Genomic DNA, 7,263 nt, shown 5'->3' with positions numbered 1-7,263 from the left:
GTCCCCACTACATCTCCCCTGTTGCCTCCCCAGTGCCACCCCGTCCCCATGTCACCCCCTGTCCCCACAGACCATCTCCAGTCATCTCCTGTCCCCACAGCCCTTGTCCCCAGTGTCCCCTGATGTCCCCACAGCCCTTGTCCCCAGTGTCCCCTCATGTCCCCACACCATCTCCCTGTCCCCACAGTCCCCTCACGTCCCCACAGCCCCTGTCCCCATCTCACCCCCTGTCCCCTCACCACCCCCTTCCCCCCCTCCCTCCCGCAATGGCGCCTCAGGCCCCCTCCCGGCCCCTCCACCCCGCCGTGACGTCACCCCGCCGCTCCGCCCCGGGGCGCGGCGTCGCGCAGGCGCAGTGCGGGCGGCGAAGCGCCGCGGCCGTGCCCGGCGCCGGGCAGGGGCGGGGCGGGGCGGGGCGGGGCCGCCTCCATCCGGGTCCCTCCCCGCCGCCGGGCAGTGCGGGCGGCGCGAGCCTCGGCGGGACAGCGGCGGGTGAGTGCGGGGCGGCCGCGGGGCGGCGGGGGCCCCCTGGGGGGCCGGAGGACCGGGCACCCCCTCCCCGTGCACCCCCTCCCCATGCACCGCTCTGTGGGGCAGGGCCCCCCCTCCGGCCCCCCTGTGGGGCAGGGCCCCCTCCCTGTGCGTTGTTCTGTGGGGCAGGGCCCCCCCTCCGGCCCCCCTGTGGGGCAGGGCCCCCTCCCCATGCACCGCTCTGTGGGGCAGGGTCCCTCCTCCGGCCCCCCTGTGGGGCAGGGCCCCCTCCCTGTGCGTTGTTCTGTGGGGCAAGGCCCCTCCTTCAGCACCCCTGTGGGGCAGGGCCCTTCCTTGTGCGCTGCTCTGTGGGGCAGGGGCTCCCCTCCCTAAACACTGCTCTATGGGGCAGGACCCCTTCTTCAGCACCCCTGTGGGGCAGGGCCCTTCTCCCTGTGCATTGCTCTGTGGGGCAGGGCCCCTCCTTGTGCATTGCTCTGTGGGGCAGGGACCATCCTCCGGCACCCCTGTGGGGCAGAGCCCCTCCTTGTGCACGGCTCTATGGGGCAGGGACCATCCTCCGGCACCCCTGTGGGGCAGGACCCCTCCTTGTGCCCTGCTCTGTGGGGCAGGGACCATCCTCCAGCACTCCTGTGGGGCAGGGCCCCTCCTTGTGCATTGCTCTATGGGGCAGGGACCCTCCTTGTGCACTGCTCTGTGGGGCAGGGACCATCCTCCGGCACCCCTGTGGGGCAGGACCCCTCCTTGTGCCCTGCTCTGTGGGGCAGGGACCATCCTCCAGCACCCCTGTGGGGCAGGGCCCATCCTTGTGCATTGCTCTATGGGGCAGGGACCATCCTCTGGCACCCCTGTGGGGCAGGGCCCCTCCTTGTGCATTGCTGTATGGGGCAGGGCCCCTCCTTGTGCACTGCTCTGTGGGGCAGGGACCCTTCTCCAGCACCCCTGTGGGGCAGGGGCACCCCCTCCTCAGCAGCCCCCCTGGGGGACAGGCCACCCTCCCTCTCGGCTGCACAGTCCCCTATGGGGCAGGGACCTCCAGAGGGACACGGGGCTGCCCCACGCAGGGCAGGACCTGTTCCTGCTGCCCCCCACGCAGAGCCCTATAGGGCAGGCTCTTCTCAGGGTGACCGGGGTGCGCCTTCGGGGTGTCTGGCAGCCCTATGGGGGTGCCACAAGGTCCCCACTGGGGACCCATAATGTCCCCAGTTGTGGGGCAGAGGGGACAGCCTGGAGGAGGGGGCAGCGGAGGCTGGACCATGATCTGAGACCGCATTGTCGAGGAGTGACTGAGGAGGGGGCTGGGGCGGCGCAAAGGGACAGGGGGCGCGTCCCCACCCAGCACCCATCCTGCCCGGACCCCCTTTATGAAGGGGAGCTCCTGGGGGTCCTGCCCCACGCTTGGCTCGGGGTCCCCAGGTCACCCCATTGCTGGTAGCTGCCGATTTGGATGCAGGCACGTCCCCTCGCTTTCCTGGTGCCGAGACAGGACGCTGCGGGTTTCTTCGGCTTTAAAAAAAAACCACCCAGAAATGGGAAAAGCTGCTTTTTGGAGTTAAACGGGGCGGCTGTTCCTGCCGTACAGGCACGTACGGAGCCCTCCCAGCATCCGCTGCTTCGCCCGCTTTGGCAGGGGACGCGCGCGGGTCCCACGGGACTGAAAACTGGTGGGTAAAAATGCACCTCCTGGGGTTTTGGGGTTTTTTTTCTTTAGTTTAGCCTGTCTTTATTTTAGCCTGGGTGTGCGGAGGACAGCATCTCCGTGGGTCCGGTTGCTCCGCGCACCTACGAGCGGTGCCGGATCCTTCGGATGTGCCAGCGTGTGTGTCTGGGGGTTATTTCCCCCCTCCCTTGCGCACCTTTGGCAGGAGGTTTGGATGACATCTTGCTCTGGCACGCTCCTCTCCTTTGATCTCGAGTTTCCTGCCATGTATAACGTGTTCAGCAACACGCGAACCCAGCTCCGCGGCTGCCGGTTTTTCCCAGCCGACTCCTGCCGACAGCTCCTGGCTTTCCTTTGTCTCGGCTGCCGCCCGGACGGGCTCTCGCAGCCCGAGGATGCTCTGAACGGAGCAAAGACAAGCACAAAAAAACCCCCATCCCTTTGTTTCCAAATGTTCGCAGGCTCAGCTGATTTTATGCGGCGTTTCGTGTGCCCAGGCAGATAAACTGACTACTCACATCTCTTTTTTTTTTTTTTTTTTTTTTTTTTTCCCTGGGTTATTTTGGGTGATGTAGTTTGCAGGGAACATATCCCCGCTGCAGGCTGCGCCGGAGGGATGCGGCAGCTTCCTAGAAACGGGGTGAATTAGGCAGAAGCGTAACTGGAGCATCTCGTGGTTGTCCTCTCGCGTCCTCCTCGCGTCTCCTGGGGTGAGCTGGGCCATAAGCTCCCAGCACCACACGCTAAATTCTGGGTTCACCAACCCTTCTCCTTGCTCGGAGGAGGAGAAGTTCAACCCAGGTTTGCACGACCCGCTGCCGACAGCAGCTTTGGGGCCAGTGAGGACAGAGGAAGGTGAACGAAACCCGGGTCCAGGCTCAGACCCGACTGCCTTGATGGCTGAGATAAGCCTTTTTTTTTTATGCTTGACCTGTGAGTCGAATTTTAATATTATTATTATTTCTTAGATTCCTATTATTGTTTCGGTTCCCGTGGGTGTTCGGTTTGATAGCGAGACCGTAGCCTGAATTAATATTAACACTTCTTTTTTATGACGGGTGTAAGCAGAGCTACCTTGTGTCAGACAGCCCCTGAGTAAATCAGGTTATTTGCTCTATTACTTTATTCAGACAGGTTAGGTGCTCCAGCTGATGCATCTAGAGTGCTGTGCCATCTGGAGCAAAAATTAAATACAAATTTGGCCCCCAGCCCAGAAAAATAACAAGCCTTTGCCTCCAATAACTGTCGGCGGAAGAATATGGCCCCTGACAGAAGAAATGCTTGGGGGCAACGTGGAAGGAACCCAAAATGCGCTAATTGAGGTATTTAAAAAAGAAAAAGAGAAGGAATATAAATCCTTCCACCCTTGCAGTGCGTGCTGAAAGCAGCCAGGAGGGATGGTGCTGTGGGGCTGATACCCGTAGGTGAAGGTCCTGGTCCTGAGTGGCTGGTGGAGCTGCTGGAGGTGAGGGCGGTGATGACCTCCTTGGTCTCCCGGTTTTGCTGTCAAAGGAAATCCCCTCCGCAACCTCCCAAAGCTCCACCTGACCACTGGCTCGGCTCGGGTTTGCTTATTTTGTCGCTGCTCAGCCTGGTAAAAGTTTATGCCAAAGCTGGCCCGCTGGCTAGGACCTTCCTTCTCATCTCCAGCTGGGTTTGGACACTCGAGGTCTGCGCTTTGAGTCACTGGTGGTGGTGTTTAGTCTGAGGTTGTCTCGGATTAGGGGGACAAGCTGTGGAGGTGGGTAAGCTGTGGTGGCACCTCTTGCTTGTACAGCCCGGGCTCTGGTCCGCTTGCTTCCAAGCTCAACTGGAGATACCTGTGATGGACTAGCTGTGAAGGATACCTTGGTCAACATGTTCTGGATGTTAGTGGCATCTGTCCAAACTTCAAATAAGGAAGAGCTTACGTGCCAAATGGGAAATGGGATGATGACTGCTGGTTGCTACTGCCGTTCTTAGCCGGAGGATGGTCCTGGCCATGTCCTGGGGGAGAGGCAGGTGATGGGGAGGAGGAGGTTGAGGGTTATGTGGCGAAGAAGCAGCAGAGCTGCTGGTGGGGTGTCTCCAGACCGTGAGACTGAACCAAGTCTAGAGGTTTTACCCAAGAAGAACTGATGTTTCCAGCTGATCACCTGGACTAAATGATGTATGGGATGATAGGAGGACACCCGGCTTTTGCTAGGAGGTCTTTTCTGCTCATGGACCACCTCTCTTTATGTTCCTCTTGGGTCATCCCTCCCAACAGCCTGGCCATCGCCTCCACATTGGCCATATGGCAGAAGACATGTTGCAAGTGATTAACTCGTAGCCATAAAACACCACCTGGATGTTGAAAAGGTGGAGAGAGGCACGGCTGGGCGCGCTCATCTCCTCCTGTTCCCACCACCGCGACCTGAAACGCTTCTGCGATGGGGTGGCAGGGCTTGGCATGGCTGAGACAAGGTCCTCTCCCACCGGGTCAGACTCGTGCTGTCTCACATGGCTACACAGTAAACCCAGGCAACCCCATCCCTTGGGTCGGTGTAGGAGGTGCAGATGCTTCTGGTGGGCTTCAACTACCTTGGAACCATTGGTGTCAAAGCCTGGAGGGTGTTTTGGGGGGTTTGAAGCTTCCCCTGGTCTTCGGGTGTCTCGGTCTCAGCTGTGGTTGGTGTCGCTGAGCTGGGTTTCTGGTTTTTTTTTGTTTCCTGAGATCATTCATCATAAAGCTGAGTGTTGTTGACATAAGATAACGTCTGCCTTGCATAGACTTCCCTCCTCTGTCCCTTCATAGTGAGGTTGCCCTGAAACCGCTCAGACTTTGTGTCGGGAGCGGCCACCCTGCCCGCGTCCCTACCCTGACTCACTGACAGCACTCTAAAATGACATCAGCGATGATGCGGTGTGGGGCTTATGTGCAAGAGAGCTCAGCCATCGCCTGACCCTGGTGGTGCCTCTTGCTTGGTTGAGAAATGCAGGTGATCCCATCGAAAACGCTTGAGGAGAGGATGCAAACCCCCCGCGGTGGGCAGAGGTCATTTGCTTCCTGACACGAGGAACGGGAAAACCTCGGCATCTCCGCGGGGCACGGTGGGTTGGAGCGGTACCCGGCTCCCCCCATCCCGGGATGCAGCGGTACCCGAGTGCTCGCTGGGGATGGAGCTGCATCATTTTTGGATGCTTTTCCCTCCCCAGAGCGATGACACAGGCCATTTCATTTTTTGACCTGTGTGGCACATTTAATTTCCGTCAAAGAAAAAAAAAGAAACCTAAACAGTTCCAACCACGTGCCAAGGGCTCCCGTGTCCTGTTAATGAGCTGATTACGGTGCCAGAGGGATGTCGACGGGAGGAAAGAGCAGCCATCCAAAGCACCTGGAAAGGATGCCAGCAATAGCATCAGCGGTGAGGATGGAGTGGCTGTGAAGCCTCCAAGGTAGGGATGAGCGGTGGCAGGAGAGGAGAAGACACGCTTGGGGAGGATGGACAACCTCGCTGCTCCAAGAGAAGGAAAAAGCCTCAACGCCGATGCGTGGATGGGCGGCAGGAGCCGGGTGCCAGAGCCCCCGGACCAAATTAGCTGCGAGCAGCTGCCTCGGCATAGCCAAAGGCTGCGAGGTCTCGGGTTGCTCCGACTCCGGAGCTAAAACTGGATCGGCCTTCGGAAAAAGCGGGCAAGACGCCGAGAAGCAGGAGGAGGAGCGAGAGCCGGGCTGCGGGAAGCCCAGGCAGGGAAATCCTTTGGTCGGTTGCTTTTTCTGCTCCAGCTCCAGGGCTGCAAATGCAAGAAGCAAGCAGGAATAACTTCTCCTGGTTTATTTTTTTTTTTTTATTCCCGTGGAGGATTAGCCTGGCCGCTAATACAGCTTTTAACTCGCAAAGCGCCTTAGAGGAAACCATGCCAGGAGTGTGTTTGCAAGAGAGAAACTGAAAGTGCTGAGCGGGGAGAGCAGCCGCCTTCTGATTGCAGCTATCGACCGGCTCGGGGCCGATACCGCTCCCCCTGTCTGCAAATAGCGGGGGGGGGTTCCCTGCTTCTTGGCTTGGAGGAGCATTTAGGGGAAAATATAAGAGCTCCGGGACCGTGCAGATTGCCGTCCTGGGAATCCACGAGCGTGGAGGCAGGAGGTTTCGGCTCTTCGGTCGGACCGTTTGAAGCCAGGAGGAGCAGCCCAGCAGGTAAGAAGATGGGTGAAGCCAAATTACCCATCAAAATTGGGTGGGAGGGAGCACAGTCTCCCATCTGACGACATCCAACTAAAATAAATTCATCTGAGCGTCGTGCCTCCCCCCCGACCAGGCTCTTCGTGCTTGCAGCCTGCACGAAATTAAATTGCAGGCGTACCGTAAGGATCGAATTAAACTTCTCTCCATGCAGAGCTTTGTTGCGAGCAGGCAAATATTTCGCGGTGCTTTAAAGACTCTCGTTTTTCTATTGTTCTGTATAAAAACCCGTCGCCAGGCTGGGCTTCCCCCAGAGCGATTTCCTGGCTCGTTGGTTATTAACGCAGCTGCGGGGTTGTTTTTTTTCTTTTGCTTTTTATCTGAGAAGTGCCGGCTTAAGACCCAGCGTCTCGTTCTCTTGGTGTCTGAAATAAAAGATGAGGCTTTTGGAGACTCTGTGAGGGTGGTGGCCATCCAAAGCGGGACTGGATGGTTTTGTGGCTGAATAAACGGTGATAATCTTGCCCGAGAGCTGGCTGGAGCCCGTCCGCTGGTGCTTGCGTAGGTCGGCTGTCTGTCAGCCGAGCCCTCCACCCCGGTCTCGCTTTGCATCCACACCAAAAAAAAAAAAAAAACAACCCACGTTACGCTGAGCATCGTTCGGGGGCAGCGCTTTGGGTGTAAAACCAGAAAAAATGGATCGTTTCCTCGGCTGCGGCTTTGCCTGGGAGATGATGAGTTGTCGTGCGCTCCAGACGGCTCTCGGAGCTTCCCCCTTGCATCTTGCCCCCTTGCATCTCCTGCTGCATCCCGCCCTGCATCTGCTGTTGCTGCAGCAGGAGGAACGGGTCGGGGTGGTGATGGCGAAGGGCTGGGATGTGTTGCAGCTGGGTGAGAGGGATGGGGCTGGAGACGAGCCCGGCATCGGGTGGTTTATTCCAGGCCGGAGGAACCTTGGATGCTAAA

General features: G+C 58.8%; 1 protein-coding gene across 4 annotated transcripts in view; it reads left to right on the top strand.

Annotated features, from left to right (window-relative positions):
• The first annotated feature begins 439 nt into the window (after positions 1-439).
• Positions 440-7,263, top strand: part of RNF24 (ring finger protein 24) — a 36,350-nt gene continuing 29,526 nt past the window's right edge. The window contains exon 1 of one of the 4 annotated variants that reach the window (XM_075148424.1): positions 440-492. The gene's annotated coding sequence lies outside the window, so the exon portion shown is untranslated. Of the gene's footprint in view, positions 493-1,886; positions 6,313-7,263 lie in introns of those variants that run through there. The other 3 variants (XM_075148426.1, XM_075148423.1, XM_075148422.1) reach the window with 3 other exon arrangements.

The sequence above is a fragment of the Calonectris borealis genome, chromosome 4, assembly GCF_964195595.1.
Source record: "Calonectris borealis chromosome 4, bCalBor7.hap1.2, whole genome shotgun sequence".
Taxonomy (NCBI): Eukaryota; Metazoa; Chordata; class Aves; order Procellariiformes; family Procellariidae; genus Calonectris; species Calonectris borealis.
The sequence above is the reverse complement of the archived record's forward strand: the minus strand, read 5'-3'. Positions and strand labels throughout refer to the sequence as shown.